Genomic DNA, 22,080 nt, shown 5'->3' with positions numbered 1-22,080 from the left:
ATTAATTTGACAAATAATTAATTATTTGTCCCAGTTTGAGACAAAATTTAGGAGGAAACTCTGCAAAGAGGTCTCTAGAAAGCAAATGTCTTGGTTTGAAAAAGACAGGTGTCTGCTAAGGAAGGCAGGAGCCTCCCCTGGAATGGAAAATGTAAACCCCTTCCCTCTGAATTCTTATAATTTTGAAATTAAGGGGGGCTCTCAGGCAAAAATATGGGAGCAGGAATAACAGCTCTTTATTAGGGAAGAAAATAAAAAAATAAAATACACAATGCAGTAATACAAAACAACACTGACAGAGTCATAATGTGACCTGACACCCTGTTGGTCAGGGTGTTGGTAGCAGTCTGATTAAATGGTGGCTGCAGTCCTCCCGGAGTGACAAATGTGGTTCCATTTAAGCAGTGATCCTGTAGAAGGGTGTAGTCTTCCTCTGAAGGTCCAGTGGTGGTGTAAATGGCCCTTGTCTTCCTCTGGGAGTCCAGTGGAGAAGGCTGGCTGTGGTCTTCCAAATCTCTGATTATATCCAGGTAGGATAGCTTCCTCTGGGCAGAGCATCTCAAAATGGGATGATGTAACTTTATCAGTCATGCAGTGAGACTCAATGGCCCATTAACAGAAGATATCTCCCCAGAGGGAGGATTGGTTGTGGAAGAGATAAAGAAAACTGCCCAATTAACAGAAGATAACTGCCCCACTTCTAACAGATAGGAATAGAATACACACCCCTATTTCCAACCTAAGACAACAAATTTCAGCAGCCCCTCCCCCAACTGATTCGGGAGATAATCTTCTTGGAGAAAAGTGGAATAAGCTGTTTATTTCACAAGCAAAGTACTCACAAACATGGGAAAATGAATAATATTAAACAATAAAACCTCTCTTTGCTCTGACAAGATGGCAAACTCAGAGAGTTCTTCTGTGGTTCAGAGAGAGAGTCTTCTGTGAGTGTGTCTTGGTCTCTTCAGCCTCTCTCTGTCCTTCCGGGGCTGGGATGTATTACAGCGACCTGTGTGGGTCACTGCTGATGAGAGAGAGACGGTGAATCTTGTATCTTGATCAGAAGGCTTATTTATTAATATATGATATATAATACATTATAGTTATACTAAAAGAATATAAAGAGAGGTTTGCAGAGCTGCTAGCTAAGCTAAGAAGAGATAGAAAAAGAACCCACAACAAAGTTTTGGCCAAGGACTCAGTCCCCTGGCTTGAACTGATGATTGGCTCTTAATTATAAACATAGAAAATGAGCCAATCAAGGTGAATCCTATTGCATTCCACAGCAGCTGATAATAATTGTTTACCTTGTCTTCAGAGGCCTCTGGCCTCCCGAAGACACAGAAATCCAAAAGGAAGGATTTCTGTGGAGAAATGTCTGCGACATCTCACCTTTCTAAATTGTATAAAAATAAAAGAAAAATGCTGATGTGGAATGAACAGGAAATTCCTTCACCTATAAATATAGAAGACTAATAATTCACTAAAACAATCCTACAATATAAGAAAATTGCAAAATACAATGTAAAGAGAATTTGAGTCCATGCAGCTGACTTTCAGGAACAGTCCATCAGCTGAAGTTGTTTCTTTTGGACATCTGAGAGTCCTTAGAGTCCTTTTTGTCCTGAAACAGCATAACACAATTTTAAACAATTTGAAACAATTTGAACAATTTTTAGAATGTCCTTTTCTGGCCCTTCAGTGCTTTCAGCGCTTCAGAGCTGCTGCCCTCTATTTTCAATATTTTTTATTTAATTTTTAATTTTTTTTTTTTTTTTTTTTTTTTTTTTTTTGATCGAAAAGCAAAAGAGCAGCAGCAGAGCAGAGCAATGCCAGAGAAGGAAAGGCCCTGGGGGCCCTGGCCCATACTGGACCAGGAACCCCAAAACTGGCTCACACAGGGGGACCCGGACCGCTAGGACAAACCAGAACCCCTAGAAACACAAGGAGGCCAAATGATGGCCCTGGCCCAGGAACCTCCTGAGCCCAGCATCCCAGGCCAAACTCATGAGGAAGGCTCTGCATTCCCACAAGCCTGAACCCTGCTGCCAGCACAATGGCAGCACGGGTAGTGAGACGCTTCCTTTCCCCTAAACCACTGAGGCATGCCAGCAGCAGGGAAATAGAAGCTGCCCCGAGAATCTTCATCTCGGGTCTGGGAATGTTTGTTTCCCACAGCATCACGGCACCACCCCCACTGGGCTGGGGACCAAAGGCAAAACTTTCAGGAGCCCCCTCCCCCTCGCCGCTAGGGCACAAGAGGGGCGGCAGAGATGGCAGCCTCCATGGGACATCAACCGAAACACCACCCCCCAAACTGCCGAGCTTGAAAGCCGGCAGCTGGACTGCCGCAACAGTGAGCTGGCGGGCAGCCCACGCTCCACAGAAGGAGAGACCCCCCGCCGGAGCGACTGCTGGGACGTCCGGTGGAAGCATCGGGGAGGGAGCCGGAACCGGGGGGGGAACCGCGCTGAGCGTGGGATCCGCCGCGGGCTGCTCCGAGGGTCCCGTGGGCTCAACTCCGTTTTCTGCTGCTGACTCTGGGGTCCGCTGCGGAGGCGGCGGGGACGCGCGGGAACACGCTGTTGCTGCGTCCCTTGGCTCTGAAAGCGGTGGCAGACACGGCACGGGCACCAGCGGAGCTGGGAGGAGCGGCGGAGCGTCGCTGTTGCTTAGCAACAGGTCAATCGCCGAAGGTGCTGTCTCTTCGGCCTTCTCCGACACAGGCTCTGGCGGGGGCGGGATCTCCTGGAGTGACAGCTCTAGCAGGGGCGTGGAGGAAACCTCAGAGACCGGTGCCGCCCCCATTTCTGAAGGCGGAGTCTGAGAGGCCGGCGCTGGCTTGAGCGGCCGCTCCCATCCCCCCGGAGAGAGAGAAGGGGGGGGAGGAGAAGGCTCCATCTGAGCATGCTCCGGAGAAAGAGTAAAAAAAACTTCTTCGCGCCGCGAAGTTTTGCCCCCCCCCCCGCCGTGAAGCAGGGGGGGCTGGGAAGAAAAATGTCCTCCCCCACCGCGTCTTCTGCCAAAGGTGGTGGAAACGGAGCTTGGCCATAACAGTTAGAAATCCATTGAAAACAAGCTGCTCTGCGCTTCAGGACAGGGAAAAGCTTTATAAATGCTGGGTAGATAGAAGGCAGGACACGTCCCTCAATGTAGACGCGCTGGATAATGGAGTCCATGCACTCCCAGACAAAAGCATCCAAAGCATACAGAATATCAGTAAAGAACCCAAAAAGCTTTGCCCATCGAAAGAATTCATAGATATCTGTTTCTGACAAAAAGCAACCATCTTCTCTGCACCAATATTTCCAGAGGGCTATGAGTTTTTCCTCTGAAGGGGAGAATTGAATCTCTTCTGGCAAGGCATGTGTCTGCCATACGAACAGCCACAAGCTACGAAGGGCTGGTTCATCAGGGATAGAAAAGTGAACAGTACCTTTTGAAAGAGTCCAGCTTGCTCGGGCCAGCTCCACAGGTCTGCTGCTCTTTTCCATCATCTTTCCTGATGGTTTTCCAGAAGAAAGTTCTCTTTGTGGTCAGCCTTGGCTGTGAACTCTGTCCAAATCTTCAGTTCTTCAGCTCCTGGCTTGAATCCACTTTCTGATCACTTCAGAGCAACCATCAAATGCCACACATACAGGATTCTTACCCAGTGCAGCAATTTTGCTCCTCTGGTCTTATCAGATTAATTTTTTGCTCTTACACGAGGGGTCACCAGATATTACTGCGACCTGAGTGGGCCGCAGCTGGTGAGAGAGAGACGGTGAATCTTGTTTCTTGAATCAGAAGGCTTGATTTATTAATATATGATATAATACATTATAGTTATACTAAAAAGAATATAGAGAGAGGTTTTGCAGAGCAGCTAGCTAAGCTAAGAAGAGATAGAAAAAGAACCCACAACAAAGTTGTGGCCAAGGACTCAGTCCCCTGGCTTGAACTGATGATTGGCTCTTAATTATAAACATAGAAAATGAGCCAATCAAGGTGAATCCTATTGCATTCCACAGCAGCTGATAATAATTGTTTACCTTGTCTTCAGAGGCCTCTGGCCTCCCGAAGACACAGAAATCCAAAAGGAAGGATTTCTGTGGAGAAATGTCTGCGACAGGGATGCACCTTTCCAGACCTCTGATGGGCCACAGGCATGAGCTCCCAGTGTTATTCTGGGTTTTCAGTCCGGAGCAGGGCTGAATGGTTCCAGAAAAAAAAACAGTCCTGGGAAAACCTTTCTTGCAGTAGCTAACGAGGAAAACCAGCGAAAAAAGCAAAGAAAAACTCCCTGTCTCTCTCTCTCTGCAAAAGATGAGAACCAGGAGAGCATTGAGTCTTATCTCTCTCTTGCTGTCTGGGCTAGGCAGCACAGTCCCTGAGAGAGAGAAATTCTGGGGGAGTAAAGTGAAGCTTCTGCAGACAAACTGCGAGGTGCTTCTCCACCCCCCCCACCCTCTCCCCCTTCGCCCTCTCTCTGGGCCTAGCTTAAAGCTACAGGACCCATTTCTGAGCAGACTACCGGATACCAGAACATACAGTCACCCCAGGACAAATCCCAATAAATGACTCCCAAAGTATAGAGGTGACAGCAATGCTGAGTAGACATACCAGCAATCCTATCATATCACAAGCCAGTATTACAAAGTACAACAAAACAAGAAACTTAGCCCAGGCCCCAGAGACGACAAATACCAAAGGAGCAAACGCTGCAAGTACGTAGGTACATAATGTAACTCTGAGAACAAGCGCAACAGCTCTGAGAAAATAAATCAACATTGCGACCAGTGACTATTAAACCAATACAATAAAAGCCTATAACAAATTTGTTTTAACATGCTTTGGTAAAATCTGTCATTATCTCAACCCTTCATGCCCTACATCAGGCACCAAAAAAGACTGTCTACTCCAGTCAGCACTAAGTACCACATACAATCATTCACTCACCCCCACCTCCCTGGGGAGGAGAATCAGAAAAAAAGTAAAAACTCGTGTTGAGATTAGAACAGTTTATTAATTTAAACAAAGTAAAAGTAATAATAAAAAAAATAATAATTGTACTGAAAAGGAGAAAGGGAGAGGAATAAAACCCAAGGAAAACAAATTATGCGCTGTCGCTATTGAGCCCCACACGGCGCAACGCACCAGGGCTCAGTCAGAAGGCTGTTTAGACTTATTTATTAAAGCAGCATGTTTCTTTTATAGTTTTACAAGATGTTTACATTTACTTAATGAACACATACACTACCCATTGGTCATAAAGAAGAAACAAAACTTTCAATAGGTGAAAGGAACCACGCCACTGCGTAAGCCAACCAAAGTCCAGATCTTCTTGCTTACACTTTTTTCTCTCTCATTCCTCGAGTTGTCATGGTGATGGCCTTGATAAATTCCCTGAGAGAGATATGAGGCTTTCCTTATCTTCAGGAAGCCTTCGCTGGCTCACAAGAACAGCACAGAAATGTCTTTCCCACAATGCACAATACAGGTGTTCACCACCCGTTAACTGATACCCAGACTGTCCCCAAGCAGCAAACCCACCTTCTGGATAACTCCCCTCAGTTTATATACTTGGCATGACGTTCTGTGTTGTGGAATATCCCTTTGGCCAGTTCAGGTCAGCTGTCCCAGCCATGCTTCCTCCTGGCTTCTTGTGCAGCTCCTCTCTGGCAGAGCCTGAGACACTGAAAAGCCCTTGACTCAGGGTAAGCAATGCTCAGCAACAACCAAAACATCAGTGTGTTATCAGCATTAATCTACTGAATCCAAACCACAGCACTGTGCCAGCTACTAGGAAGAAAATTAACTCTATTCCAGCTTAAACCAGGACACTGCTTCAGCTATAATCATACTTCATATTAAAAATATTTTTTTCCCCAGTTTCTTCCCACTGAAATTTGTTTCAAAGATCATTTTCTCATTTTCTTGTTCTATCTTCCTTGCACTTTCCTGAACTCTTTAGGACTTCAGCATGCATTTGACAGTGACTGGGAAGCTGGGAAAATCACTTACAACAATTATAAAAATAGATATGATTATGCTGTTCTGGCTTACAAACTCTTGGTACAAACAGGCAACCAAGCAAAGCCCATTGACATCAGCCAGGTACTGTATAAGAGTCCATAGTGGTTTATACAGGAACACACAATTCCATCAGGAGTTGGGACAGATGCAAGAAAAATGCCATTGTTCCTTTTTCAATCTTGATGAATTGAAATTTCTGAGTTGTACCTAATTGCATAGTCTCACTGACTTTGAGCTGCATGTTAGCTGCAGAGTCTGGCCTGTGTTGAGAAGTATTTTAAAATCAATACCAAGAATGCCTGTCCTTCATGATTATTGGCTGGCATGGGTTAAATGCTGTTCCTGTCTCATATACACATGCACACACAGTTTCCTCTGCAACTGGTATGGAAGATGCTACTCTGCATCCTTAGGTAGGTGGAAATGGGTGCATGACATAAAGTCAGTGTTAGTCTTGTTGCCCTAAGTGGCATCATTTCTGATTTGAATCAGATTTTTATATAGGGATGACCTTTGTTCAGCCTTCTGCTGTGGCTTTGAATCTAGCATTCGCAATTATTTGGTTAGTTCCTACGAATTTATTCAACACACACATTTTAAAGAAAGGTGTTTACAAATGATAGTGAATGGAAGGGTACTGAAATAACTATATGCTGTACAATATTGTTGTACTGTCATTACTAAATATAGATATACGGTAGTAGAATGCAGAATGGCAGTTGGTTGAGCTGCCTAAATAAATGCATCCTAGCTTCTTTCACGAGGTTATCACAGCATATGACTGCTTTTGCTGCTCTTTAGTATCACATAGGTAGGTGAAATATGCTGGGTTTAACTCCTTATGCCAAAATTTTATTTTAACCCTTTTAAGAAAAAATCGTGCAGTATCCTAGTTTCTTCTCTCCTAGAATCATTGACTCAGTGCTTTCAGGCAGAAAATACTCTCTTCAGTGAGTTTTGAGTTTCTCAGTAGATCTGCTTATTTTCATTTTTTTTCTGACATTAAAGGTGACAAATTTATGGATTGCACTGTTCAGTTACTATGGTGTGTAAAATACATTGCTATGTGGCAGTATGGCAGCATGCAGCATGCTGTCAGGTTTGAATGATGCTTTAGCTATGAATTAAGCAAAGACAGGCAGCCAAAGAGAAAACCTTTATGAGATTTTGTTTAGCAGTGTCTGCCACATACACTGCAGAACAAATGTGATCAGACTACAGCTGTTGATACAATTTCCTGTACCTGGGAGGGAGAAAAATGTGGTGCACCCACAAGGGCTGAGTACTGTACCATACAATTCCAAAGACATCTTAAAGACATACAGTTGATGCATATCTTGGGGATTAACTGAATCCAGATCCTTGGAATCTAGTTGAGGGGTGTGGGATTTTTTTTGAGGGAGAGAAAGGTTGACTTTTTTTAACTGCTGTCAGTAATGTTCTTCATTTCATTAAAAGGACCTGAAACTGTATCTAAGTCAGAGTTTTAAATAAACAAATCAAACAGAGAAACTCCACAGTAACATGTTTAATCCAGAGTTCTCTGTCATAGCTCTAGCTGTGCAGTATTTGGCTGAAGAACCCTAGAGGCATACCACTGCTTTTTACCCCATAGATACATTTGCCAACAGTGATCCAAATAACACAGTGCACTTGTCTGGCTTTTTTTTGCACTGGGCATTTTCTGAAACACATAGATCATGGGAGACAAGTGTTAGAAAAGTTTATACAGACATTGTTTTATTTTTATAGCTCTCCATTTACTTGGTAGCATGTTCTTCAAAGTTAACAACAGAGTTTAACTGCACACAGGCATGTATAGGCACTCTTGCCAATTTTTTTCCCTTTCCTTAACATACATTTCTTCAATTCTGTTGTTGTTCGCCCTCAGTTACAGATAGTGTTTTTGAATTTGTATTTCAATTGTTCCGTTTGTTCTGGAACCATCTGCTGATATAGTGGGTGTTATGAAAATTATATAAATATTAGTTTATCAATAACCAGTTTCCACTGTTGCTGTAGTTGTTTGGATTTTTTTCTTCATTCTCAAACAACAGCTTGCTGGTAAGCCACTTCAAGTGAAAGTTAATGCTATTTGTCTTTTTCTTTCCCCCTCCTATATGTGTGTGTTGCATCTCTAGGCTTTTTGTCATAAGCTTCATAAGCTTTGCAGCAAGAGCCCTGAAAGCAAAACTCATTCTGAATGGCTTCTAATCTTTCCATTTTGCAGTTGACTAAACAATGTCTGGTGGATGCAGATGGAATCATTAACCCAAACGCTTTTTATATCTACCCGACAGCCTGGGTTAGTAATGACCCTATGGCCTATGCTGCCTCACAAGCCAACATCTGGCCTCTCCACCCAGAATGGGTCTATGACAAAGCAGACTGTTGGGATTTTAGCTGACTAGAGACTGGGAAAGTACAAGGCCGTGGCTAATTCCAAGTCCTTCACCTGCAAGATAGCGTGTCCTTGGGCCTAGCTGAGTATGATAACGAAGTGGACAGAGAGACGTGAGAAGTAGAGAATGTAGGCCCAAAGGAATGAGGAAGAGTTGATGGTATAGTTTAACCAATAGATCGCTTGGCTTACAGAATATTCATAAGCTTATTACTTGCTGTATAAGTGTTTGATGCTTTCTTCAATAAACGGGACCTGTTGATGACCATCTGGTGTCCTGGTCTCCCTCCCTCGACAGCAGACTATATGGCAGAAACAAGGCTGAGAAGTAAGTAACATTTAATCTTAATGTCTTATAGTTTATATATGTGGTCTCACTGTCACAGACATATTTTCATTAAAATCCTTTCGTTAGGATTTTTCCTGCTGAAGCTGAGAAGTTTCAGCACCAAAGTGTAAACAATGGTTATCTGCTGCTGTGGAATGCAACAAGTGGATCCGTGGTTGGTCTCCTGTGGATGTTTGGATTTACTCACCACTCACTGCAGAGCTGTTCTCGCTTTCTGCCGGGACACAGACCTTTGTTATTCATTCTTTTCTATTCTTAGCTTAGCTAGCCTTCTGAGAACTTTTCCTTCTATTCCTATTAGTATAGTCATAATGTAATATATATCATAAAATAATAAATCAAGCCTTCTGAACATGAGGTCAACATTCTCGTCTCTCTCTTCATCCTGCAACCCTTGTGACCACTGTCACAGTCTCACTCTTTCCTTTAAGACCTGGCAACTATAGTTGGGTGATATTGTATAGGGCTCAGAAGCATAAACAGAACAATATATTGTGCTACTCTGTAGACGCAGGATACAAATGCAGTTGTTGAATCTAGTGTAATGTGGCACCACTGAAGGGTTTTATCATGTTGAAAAATGAGTTTTATAACAGTTTCTAGCAAAGCTCTATGAACTTATAAGGAGTATTGTTCTTAATGTCACTGGATAGTTCTGTATGCAAGAGAAACCTGGAGATTGCATTAAATTCCTGAATTTCATCATGTTAACCTCAATTTTTGATATGTAAGGAAATTTCATCAAGTTAGCTCATATGTATAAGATACCAACACCAATATGGTACAAGAGCCATTATGGGGAGGAATCTGTGTGAGTGGGTGTTCTCCTTCTGTCCCTCCCACTCTGTGCTCTTCACTGTTTTGCATCCTGAGCAGCAATGTTGGTTCACCTTGCTTCACTTCAGTAATTTATTGGGTGGACTGCTAGTTGGACACCAGTGGAGAATGGGAGCATACATGTGGGGTGTTGCGGTGTGATGTCATGGTTTGCGTCAGATACCTCAGGTTTCTCCCTGTAGATTTCTTCCCCAGGTCTGTCAATCACCTCTCCTTTCCCCCACCCTGACCCTTGTTGAGTGCTGTCTGTCAGTCCTGGCATTCCAGAAGGGCGTCAAGTGATTGGCAGAGTTCAAAAGATGTCTTTCAGCCCCGGAGGACATTGGGCCATCCAGGTGTCATTTGTCCCCTGAGACTTCCCCTCCCCTACCTGGTTGGTGAGATCCCTACCCCTTCCCTACCCCTCTCCCCAGGGTTAAAAGGAACAACAACCACGTGGTTTGGGAGGTTCTGTTAGAGCAGTTACTGGATTCAGAGGCCTGTGGGCCAGGAATAAAGCTCTGGATCGAAATCCTCCAGCAGAACCCGACTCCTTTTACTTCACCCCACCTTAAAGCTTCTCCAACAGAGCTAAACCTGAGCTCCTGCATGTCTGGACTTGTCTCTAGTGCCCAGCTGCAGCATCCAGCTTTGCCAAAGGTGTCTCTGAGGTGAAAACACCACTCTTGCTGCCTTTTGGTCAAGCAGCAAGGGCCGGACAAGCCCAGGCACGTCCCGTCCGGCTATATTAGTATTAATTCTAATAGTGGGGGAGGACTGGTACTCTTGAAAATGTGAGTGGGTAACAAGCTAGCTGTGCTTCAATGTATCCAAATCCTAGGATGGATATTCAGTAAAAAGCTGGTGAAGATTGCATACATATATTGAAATCTGTAGTTGTTAAATGATATAGAATTGTTTGGGGACTTGATAAAGACTGTGTTTATCAGAAAAATAGTAATTTCCTTTATTTGGAGTTTTTAAAGTGTCAATTGTTCCAAAGATGCAAAAATTTAAATTCAACACCTTTAAGCATTCTGCTATAGAGAACAAGTGTCTTGTTAACCATGCTGTCTGTGTATCTCCTTCCCAAACATGTTAAAACATTGCCATACTTTTCCTAGTTCCAGCAGCTGAGCCCATGCAATATGCTCAGTTTCCTTTCTACCTCAATGGATTGCATGAAACTTCTGACTTTGTGGAAGCAATCAAGAAAGTGTGAGCTATATGTAATAACTATGCTGGTATGGGGATTGCTAGCTACCGAAATGGTTATCCATTTCTATTTTGGGAGCAGTATAGTGGACTTTGTCACTGGCTTCTCTTATCCATTAGTGTGGTTTTGGCTTGCACATTTCTGATGTGTGCCCCCTTCCTCCTGAACCCTTGGACATGTGGCATCATTGTAAGTTTATTATAGCGGTCTTTGTTGAAGTCAAATTCCTTTCAGCATAGCTCTTGCTATAATCAGGAAGGTTGTGATTATGTCTGGGCATCTAATAGAGTATGTATATAGCATCATCCATTATATTTTCATTCAGCTTGAAGGGGTAGAGTTCATGCTAAAGATACAAACCTTTATAACCTTTGTCCACTTTAATAACCTTTGTCCTTTGTCCAACTTTTTGCAGATTGAAAGGTTTTGTTATAAGGATACATGAATTTTTATCGTTGTTCAGATGCCCATTAACATGAGAAATAAAGATACTTAGGAAAATTTAGAATGTTATTAAATATTAAAGTTATTTCTATTTAGTTTTTCCTTCTTTTTTATCAGTGTTGGTTTTCAAGGCAGTTGCTTGTGACTAACTTGCCGTTATATTTACCGACTGGTTTCTGAATGCAGTCTTTCTGGAAGGACTGAAATGGTTTGGTTGTACAATACACACTGAGAAAAGAGTGTAACTGGGCTACTGAGGAAAAAGACTTATAAAATCATAAAGTGAAGAGAATACTCCTTCAAGCTTTCTGCAAGGTACCCTAAGCCTCATAGTAAACATTCAAGTTAAACTGGATTATGATGTTCCTATGTTTACATTCCATAAACTGTTATATGGTTTATGTGTATGGTTTCATAAATGTTGCGTGGCTTACAAAAATGTAAAATAGTTGCTAGTTTTTGTATTGTACATTTATATAACAAGTATGTTAAAAGGTAAATGTTTAGTCTAGAATACTTTTCATAGCACTGAATCAAGCAATTTACTTTGTTTTTCTTGATTTGTTAGCTTATAAAATAGTTTATTACAGTGCATGCTTTTATCCCTTGGAAAGGTGGCTTATTTTCAGAGTCTAACATTGCTTTTTGTCTCTTTTTCCTGCTTGGCTTTAGAAACTTTGAAGTTGAGTCCATGGATTTCCTCCCCTCCTTTATTGTTTTTTACAAGGTAGATGAAAGAAAAATAAAAGCTTTCTCTTATATTTATCTATTTGCATTGTCCATATGAATCCCTTCAAGTATCTTTAAAGCTCAAAGGCCCCCTGTAACTCGAGACTCATCAGCTAATTATGACATTCACCCTCTTCTGAGCTTTAAACCTCTTCTGGAGTCATCCTCACATTTGGAGTACTACAAAAATAATTCCAATGCAGTTATTTGAAAGTTAATTTTTTTCTTCTTTCTCATGGATATTCACTGGAACATTATTTTTCTCTTTTTCACCCATTTCCCTGAAAAACCTTACAGAAAAAACTATTTTTTAAATCACATTGATAAATTGTTACCAATAGAAAAGTGATGCTTGATCTCTTAAATGGTTCTTGGGATAATAATTTCAGTTGACACTTTAGAGGGTCATTGCCATTGAACACAATGAAACAAAGAAAAATGGCTTGTCTTTGAGGATAAGAGAAGGACTGATGTGAGGAATATATTTTATAGTCCCCATATTGTTTTATAATATTCTTCTTCATTTGTCTTGAGTATGAGAAGTTACTAACAGCTGTTTGAAATTTGTCTTGAGTATGAGAAGTTACTAACAGCTGTTTGAAATCATCTAAGTGGTGGTTCTGGCTCTGATGACTGTGGAGCTGTTTGGTATGATGGGTCTAACTGGAATAAAGCTGAGTGCAGTGCTTGTGGTTATCCTGGTTGCTTCTGTTGGCATTGGTGTGGAATTCACTGTTCATACTGCTTTGGTATGTAAAACTGGAAAACATTTTCAAAGTATTTAAAAATAAAATGGTAACTATTATAATTCCAAATCCTTACCTAAACTCCTAAGTCAGTGGCATAATTTTCAGAAAAGTATCAGTCAAACTTACCACAAAGTTCTTTGTGCCATTTGGATTGTCATGGTAGAGTATATCTGATCTGAAGAAAATGTTCCTAACTGTTGAGTCAGTCTCCTAGAAGATAAGAGGGAACAGATAACAATATTTTAATATTAATAATGCTTTTTTAAGACTGATTTAATAAGATTATGGGTAAATGTGGTATCTGATTGTGTGAGACACAAATATGTAGACAAAGCAGAACTCTTAATATTCATTCTTTTAGGCCACACTCATTCACCTTCTGCAGCCTTGCTGTTGACTCTCAGTGCTATGTAGTTCTTTATGCCCTCTTGTGTGTAGATTCTGTATCTTGTGGTAAAGAAACCTTCAAAGGGAGATATTCAGAATGATATAATTTCATTTAATTTCTCTGGAACACTAAAATTTGAATGTTTTTAATTCTTCATTTAAAAATCACCTTCTTTTCAAAACCCAGCAGCTGTTAATAATGAGCTCAAATGTGCAATCTGTAGGGAAAGAGTTTTCAAATGTAATAAAGAAAAGCAGAGAGGAATAAATGCTTGAATGTTTTATATAAACATTTTCAACAATTTCAAAGTTAGGGTGCTCAAATCTAGAGTGCACCTAATCATCCAACTTAGTCAACCTGATATACAGAAGTGCAGAAAAATGACAGTTTTCTTGCATGAGAGTAGTTTTGGATGTTTGTTATGCAAAACTCCTGCTTTATTTGGCAACCAAGACTGGATGGAATAAAGGGCTATTTTTCTGTGTTCACATTTGACACTGGAAGCACTGATGTTAAGGATAAGTTTAGACTAAGGCCTTATTTCTTTTTTCTGTCAATTAAGCAATTTTTATACTAAGTTGGAGGATTCAGACATTTTCTTAGAAATTAGGGAATTTCAGAATTTAAATGTTTATATACTACAAATGAAAAGCTACCTATGTTTTAAAACATTTTCCATTTATTTGTTCTTAGTAGTGTTATATCTCAGAACTCTCAACATTACATAGGGAAAGGTCTCTTCACACACTCAACATAAATCCTTTTTCTGTAAGACTCTTCTAATCCATTTTCCAGAAGAATGTTATTTAAGAATGTCATTGTCTTTATGGATTTGAATCTTACCATATTAAAAGGTAAGAATGGATGAGTCTAGTCAATATAATATCAGCTCAAGAAAAAGACGTTTGGAGCCTACTATATTCTGTGGTATATTGGTATCATAGCAATCAAAAAAAAATGAAAGGAGGGGACTGAAAAATGGGGTGAGAAATTGAGAGATTGGATGGAGATTTAATAGAACTTTTAGACTCAGCAGGAGGATGGGTAGACTATTGAGAGGCTCTTGTAACAGTGAAAAGGAGCTGATAATTAAAAGGAATCCAAGCACACTGGTGATGGCCAAATATTTGGAACATAATAGGGGAGGGACTTGAACCCAACCCAATACTGAGTGGAACTCAAACCCACTTCAGTATTTACACCAAATCAGCTCAGGGAGTTTTAACACTTACCTTTTGATGCCTCCCATGTAAAGGATTCCAGCTGAAATCACATTCTTGCCAGCAGTTGGATGTTTGAAGATGAGAGGATCCAAAAGTGGTAGCCTAGGGTCTGATTTGGGTCTCCAAACTGTTAATACTTCTCTACCCTAGGTATCTTGTAGCAGTCTCAAGCTTTAAATATGGAAAGGTAATTTATTTGAGTGGTACAGCAGTAGAAACAGCTCAAACTAGGTGCCTCCAGAGAGGGACCCTGAACAAAGAAATACCTGGGCTGTTATACCCTTACAGTCTAAGTTTCCCAGCCCTCACATGACAGTTTGGTCCAATAATAATATTTAGGTCTGGGGTCTTCTTGTTCTTCATTGGTTCTCTTAATTGTCTCTAGGAAGGCCATTTCTTTTCTTATCTGTGAGGTTGCAGATTCTGCTGAAGGGGTAGTGGCCTTCCTTGCTTCCTTATCTTTCATTGTGAACTGGCTCTGAGACCTCCTTTTACTAAACTAGGTAAAAGTTCAGGGTATCTAGTCTTGCAGCCTAAGGCTTCAGAAAATTTAGCTACTAAGGCTAAGTTATACTAAAATAATCCTCTAATGATCATTGAGTCCAACTTCCCTGCCATGGGCAGACTTCTTTCACTAGATTAGGTTGCTAAAAGCCCTTTCCAACCTGACCTTGAAAACTTCCCAGGATGGGGCATCCACAACTTCTCTAATCAACCTGTTCCAGTGTCTCATCACCCTCATCATAAAGCATTTCTCTTTATACACAATTCAGATCTACCCTCTTTCAGTTTAAAATGCTTCCCCCTTGTCCTGTCACAACAGACCTTGTTAGAAAGTCTCTCTTAATCTTTCTTATAGGCCCCCTTTATATACTGAAAGGCCACAAGGCCGCCCTGGAGCCTTCTGTTTTCCTGGCTGAACAACCCCAACTCTCTCAGCCTGTCTTTATCAGAAATGCATTCCAACCCTCTGACCATGTTTGTGGCCCTCTTCTGGACCTACTTTAACAGGTCCATGACTTTCCTGTGCTGGGGACCCTAGAGCTGGATGCAGTACTCCAGGTGGGGTCCCAAAAGAACAGAGTAGAGAGGCAGAATAATCACCCTCGACCTGCTGGCCACTCCTCTTTTGATGCAGCCCAGGATATGATTTGGTTTCTGGGCTGCAAGTGCACACTGCCAGTACATATCAAATTTTTCATCCACCAGTATCCCTGAGTCCTTCTCTGCAGGTCTGTTTTCAATCCATTCATCCACCAGGCTGTATCAGTATTGGGGATTGCTCTAACCCAGGTGAAACACCATGCATTAATATTTAGAGGGTTTGTAGTATTTCTTTTCAAGGCTTAACTGAGAACCACTCCAGATCACAAATGGTAGCTAAATGACAGTCCAGAATTGTATGAATATTCACACTCTCTTTCTCTCTTAATGCTGTTTCACACTTTCTTTTCTGCCATGGGGCATTCAAGGAAAAGCATGCACTATAATCACATTTCAGCAGTGTTCTAAAACATAATGCTATCATCATTGCATATAAACTCTTAAAAAATATATTTCTGTCAAAAGACTGATTGACTTCTATGTACACTATAAAAATAAGTTTTCACATAAATTATATGTCATAATTTTATCTTTGTAACTGAAATGACACTGTCTTGCTTTGAGACAAATTAGAAGGAAACGTCCTGAAAGGGTGTCTCCTCTAAAGAAAGGTAGGTTTTGGCAGCTTGTCCCCAACAGGTTCAAAAGGAATTTCTTGTAGGAAAGTGAAAAAATCTGTTTATTTAACAAGCAGAGTGCCCACAGGCACAGGAAAAGAGAAAGAATAATGTTAGATAATAAAGCTTCTCGTTGCAGAGAAAGCTGGTGAATTTTTAGAGTCATGCTCTGCTTCTCCCGAGTTCTGGAGCCAGGATGTGGTGTCCCTGAAGCCTCCCCCTGCTGGGCTGTTGCGTGGGCCTCCCGGTGATGGTCTGTTTTTTTGGACTGGAGCAAAGCTGAACAGTTCCAGAAGAAGCCACAGTCCCAGGAAAACTTATTGCCTTAGCTAACAAACAAGAAGCTAGCTAAAAAGCAAAGATGTACTTCCTCTGTCCGTGCTGACAACACAGCTGAGTAAACCCGGGGGAGGATGTGTGAAAACCACGCAGAAAGAATTCCACCTGCTTCACCTCTTCCCTCTCTCTGACCTAGCTTAAAGTTACAGGACCCATTCCTGGGCATAAAGCAGATGATAGGGGATACAGTATTGTACAGGCACCCCAAGACAGACAAAAACCTACTTCTAATCAAAATAGACAGGTGATGAGACCCATCTTGAATATTTTTTTCTTTTACCTCCTTATGCTGAAAGGTATGATGAACCTTTAATGTGTTATATACTCTTTCCTATTTAACATTAATGAGCATTCTATGCAAATAAAAATGCATTTAAAAGGAAAAAACATAGCTCTCATAGTGTTTGCAATAGAAATAAGGTCCCTGCATTTTGTTTGGTATAAACTGTCATGACAAATACTGTAAGAAAGCATTCTTATGATACAAAAATATAAATATCATTCACAATTTAAAAAGTTTTAAAAATCCCCAAAGCAAACCAAAATAAATGTTGTCAGCCACCAAGTTCTCTCTTTGTCAATGTGACTATTGAAGTGTGAAGCAGCAGACAGGTCACCTGCACATGACATGCAGGACGAGGAATTGGGCAGGGGCAGAAAAATGATGGAGAAAGATGAAGAGAGGAATAATGAGAACTTCTGTTCTAGTATTTTAAGTTAAGGTTCTCCATCCTTATGGTTTGGTTTCAAACAGAATACAGAGATTGAAGCATTTTTTCAGCCCCTTTGATGCCTCGTGAAGGCTGACTTAGAACAGAGGCTAGACGGAGTTAAAGAATAAACTAGGTATTTATTAAAAGGCCTCAATGGATACATCTTGGGCAGTACAAGAGCCCAGCCAGGGCTACACCCAAGATGAACCAAAATAGACACAAAATGGTTGACTGATCACAAGGTCTCTCACTTTTATAAGTTCTGGTCCATTAGCATATTGAAGTTAATTGTCCAATTATAGCTTTAGGTTATGAAGTCCCATCCTTCTTGTTTTTCTCTCTTCAGTCCACGTTGTTTATGCTCTTGGGCCTGAAATTTGGATCAGTTGTCCTTGGTCCCATGCTAGAAAAGGAATTGTTTTGTCTAGCTACTCTGTGAAGAGATCTTACCATCCCTTAATACGAAGCTTAGAACTACACACCAAAGCAGTACAGAATCTGAAAAATATAAAGGCTAAAACCTAAGGCATCACCTTCACTTGCAGCAATTAATCTTTAGACTAAAACATAACAAAAAAAAAAAAAAGATAAATTAGTTTCACAAAGACATCCCAATTTAACTGTTTCAATTAAAAGTGCCAATGCAGCATGGGAAAACCAATCAAAACAACAGAGGAAAAGTGGCACTCATTAGTCCTGGATCCAACAGAAAGTCATTCATATTTAATAAGTAAAAATAAAAGGGTTATTTTAAATTCTTCCATTTGATTTTTCTCACTTCTTATTAACTTCTTCCCTGCAATTAAAATAAGGTGACAGAGGTTACTGCTTTGAATGTTATAAGGAGACAGCTGAGCTGTGGCTTACCAAGAAAAAAATTACATTATTTAGCTTCTAATGCCACTCAGTTAACAGTATCAATATCAAAATAAGGCATATGCTCTTTGAATTTCTATAACCACCAGCACCTCTCAATGTTCAGCACATTTTGAAGTGAAAAAATAATGATTATAGTGTTTGCACACACTTGGCACTGTTTATGAAAAATGTCAAAACACTTGCAAACAGTAATTAAGCCTTGCAACTAACTCTCCTGGGAAGTGGATAAGTACAATTATGCCCATTTTACTGACTGAGAAACTGAGGCACAGGGCAGTTGCATGACTTGACCAAAATCATGTGTACCAAGTCATTAATCAAGTGGGAAACTGAACCACACTCCCAAACTCTGACTTCCTGTCTTCTATTTTATGTTGCCCCTTTGATAATGGTAGTCTATGGTACATGTTAGTTAACACCAGTGCGGTTTTCATTAGTGCCTATTAACAGGGAAAGGCAGACTCACACCAGCATCAGTGGGTTCATAAGTCCATTAAGGGTTACCATACAGTAAAAGAGAAACTACAGTACACTGGGAACATACACACACTGACAGACACACTTTGAGATGCACACATCAATACACACAGCAAAACAAAACCTGTACACAGCTAAAACTATTTAATTCTCCAAGACTGACATATTTTACTTCATATCTGCTTATTTTTAAAAAAATATTGTGCATAGTGTGTTTGAAAATTAACAGTAACATTTCATACTACGACAGTTTGTGATATGCCAATTTAAAATATTTTAAACAAATATGTACCTTTACAGAAAAAACCCTATTACATAAGCAATATTTTCATTGAATTATACAAGTAAATCAAACAATATTTAAGCAGCAGAGACTTAAGCTGAAATTTAGAACTAGATAATGTTGTGGCAAAGATATGAAAGTACAAGAAGTACAGAGCAAACCCAATATTGTCCTCACTCTATTAAGTGGAGGCAAATGAGTCCAGATTATACTGCTTTACAGTGTTCTTTTGTATATTGTATATGTGTACCTCTTTAAATATTTATGGAAATATTTTACAAAATAATACAATAGGTTGCAGTAACACTGAATTGTTGTCCTGATGCAGCATGTCCTTTCTCACAACTTTGAGTAGTACTTCTCTTTAAGCTGTACCCCTTTCCATCTTTGGCCTCTTCTTTGCTTCAGTTATTACCCTTTACAAATACAGAGGAAAAATATCAAAACATTAACTAAAGTTCAAGAAAATGAAAGAAATCAAGCTATCTCAACACTCATTTTGTGATTCTTGTGGTCACAGTTAGCAGTGAGGCATGATGTTTCTCTTTTTCCAGTCACTGGGGACTTTGCCTGACTGCCATGGCTTTTCAAATATGTGTGGCTTGACAACTACATCAGTTAATTCCCTAAGGACCCTGGGATGCATCTCACCGCGTCCCATGGACTCGTACATGTTCAGGTTCCTCAGGTAGTCTTAAACCTGATTGTCTCCTACAATGGGTAGGACTTCCTTCCCTCAGTCACTGCCTTGAGATTAAGAGACTTGAGAGATGTGGGAAGAGAGATTGCCATTGAAAACAGAAGCAAAAAAGTTGAGACCCTCAGCCTCCTCCATGTGGATTGTCCCCAGATCTCCTATTTTATCAGGGGAGATACAATTTATTTTCCCTTCCTTTTCTGACTAACATACCTGTAGAAGCCCTTATTATTATTATTCATATCCCTTGCCAGATTTATCTCCAGCTGTGAAGGATTCCTGATCCCATCTCTACACATCTGGGCAGCATCCCTATATTCTTTCTTGGATGTGTGTCCCTGATTCCACTGCTTGTGCATTTCCCTCTTGTGTTTCAGTTTGACCAGGACGTCTTTACTCAGACATGCCTTACTCCTGCCTTCCTTGCCTGATTTCTTGCATATGGGAATTGATAGTTCTTGTGCTCTCATAAAAAAATGTCTTTAAATAGCTTCCAGCTCTGTTCAGCTCTTTTATCCCTGAGAGCAGTTTCCCAGGGGGTCCCATCCACCAGTCCCTTGAACAACTGAAAAAAATCCAAACATTAATTAAAGTTCAAGAAAAAGAAACAAATCAAGCTAATCCAACACTTATTTCATTATTCTTGTGGTTACAGTTAGCAGTCAGGCAGTGTGGACTCTTCTTCCCTCAGTCATGGACTTCCTGGTAACAAATCCTGATGCCAATCAAAAAAGATTTAAATGCCTTGATTTCTGAATGCCACAAATTCAGTCAAAACCAATGGAAACGTCAAAGAGAAAAAAGCTGTATCTGATACCGGACACAGTTAAGATTTTCATATTTGTCTGCTTTTCAGCTTGGAAAATCTGAGCCCAAACATTTCCTTATTCTGAGGATACTATCACTTACTATATTCCTAGACTCTGAGTATAAATGAATTCAGGTTTATTTGCTCTTTGAGATGTTTGGAGAGAAGTTTTATAAATCAGAAGGTGGTTTTATCAGGAATCATAAAAAAATTTCCATCAAAATTCTGCACATATATGCGTGTAAATCTGCATATGTGTTTGTAAAATATTTCCGCAATCAAAATTAAATGCCTTGCTTAGGTCAAACTAGTGTCCGCCACTGAAAAGCTGTGAAAAGCAGAGCAAGAAAATAGGGACCGAGAGCTAAGTAAGGATTTAACACCTGCATTTTCCCCTCAAATGAGGAAGAAAAAAGTAGTTAAAATAATGAAATCAGTTTTCAACCACAAGCCCCAGAAAGCTTTAGGAATAAAAAAGTCAATTTATGCCTCTCCTTTAAAGCATTCCCCATAAAATAAATCAATTATTTTTCAAAGAAAATAAACAAACATCTTTTGTCTTCCCCAAACATCTAAAATCATAGAATCAGAGCAGTTTGGGTAGGAAGGAACCATAAAGGTCACCTAGTTCCACCGCTTCTGCCATGGGCAGGGACACCTTACATTAGACCAGTGTCCTGGTTTAGGGCAAATTTGGCAGAGAATCCCCAAAGGGGTTCCTCTAGGAAAAGCAGATTCAATCAGCCCCTCCCCCCAACCGGTCTGGGAGAAAATACCTCCTTGGAGAAAGGTGGAAAAAAAATGTTTATTAAACAATAAAACCTAAACAATATTAAACAATAAGACCCCTTGCCACTCCAAAAGAGATGAAAAACTGAGAAAACCCCATCCCCAGGTTGCAGCTCAGCTCACTCAGTTTCTTATCAGTCCCTCCGATGCTGGAAATGTTGCAGGCCAGGCCCGGACCAGTGGGACAGAGATGTGAGCTGCCGGTGATCCCCTAGGTGTTCAGTCCAGAGCAGGTTTCAAGAGGTCCAAAGAAAAGGAAAAAAAAACACAGTCCAGGGAACTTCTTTGCCTCAGCTAGCTAAACTATCTAAAAGCAAATGAGAGCTCTGTCCTGCTGTTTGTCTATCCGCAGAGAACAACAGTCCGGGAGGAGGAATGAGAGCAGTGTCTGAAAAAAAAAACTAAACTGTGCACTTGTCTCCCCCCTTCACTCTCTGCAACAAGTCTTAAAGGTACAAAACTTATTATTCAGCATAACAGAATGAGACGATTGGAGATAAAAGCATCATACAGTCAACCCAGGACAACCAGGTTGCTCGGGACCCTACCCAACATGTCCGTGATCACTTCCGGGGATGGGGCAGCCACATCTCTGAGCAACCTGTGCCAGTGCCTCACCACGCTCTGAGTAAAGAATTTCTGCCTAATAGCCAATCTAAACCTACTCTCTTTTAGTTTAAAGCCATTCCCCCTTGTCCTGTCACTACATGGGCTTGTAAAAAGTCCCTCTCCATCTTTCTTGTAGGCTCCCTTTAGGTACTTGAAGGTCACAATAAGGTCTGTCCTAGGGTGACGTTATGATGCTTGTATCCCCATTCATGTGTTCTGTTTATGCTGGATATTATGTTCTGTGCCTTTAAGACTGGCTCTGAAGAGTGAAAGTTTTGTTTTGGTTTTCTTATGAGCCTGGCGGGACACAGAGACGGGCAGTACATAGTGCTGCTTTTGCTTTTTTGCTATTTTGCTTTTGCTTTTTGCTTTGCTCTCTCGCTCTTGCTTCTGCTTCGCTTCTGCTTGCTCTTGCTTCTGCTCATTAGCTAGTTT

General features: G+C 40.7%; 1 pseudogene; it reads left to right on the top strand.

The window, feature by feature from the left end:
* LOC132086128 (protein patched homolog 1-like) overlaps positions 1–21,415 on the top strand; it is a 217,877-nt pseudogene extending 196,462 nt beyond the window's left edge.
* The last annotated feature ends 665 nt before the right edge of the window (positions 21,416–22,080 follow it).

This window comes from Ammospiza nelsoni, chromosome W (genome assembly GCF_027579445.1).
Source record: "Ammospiza nelsoni isolate bAmmNel1 chromosome W, bAmmNel1.pri, whole genome shotgun sequence".
In the NCBI taxonomy this organism is placed as follows: Eukaryota; Metazoa; Chordata; class Aves; order Passeriformes; family Passerellidae; genus Ammospiza; species Ammospiza nelsoni.
Note: the sequence above shows the minus strand (reverse complement) of the source record. Positions and strands in the feature narration are given on the sequence as shown.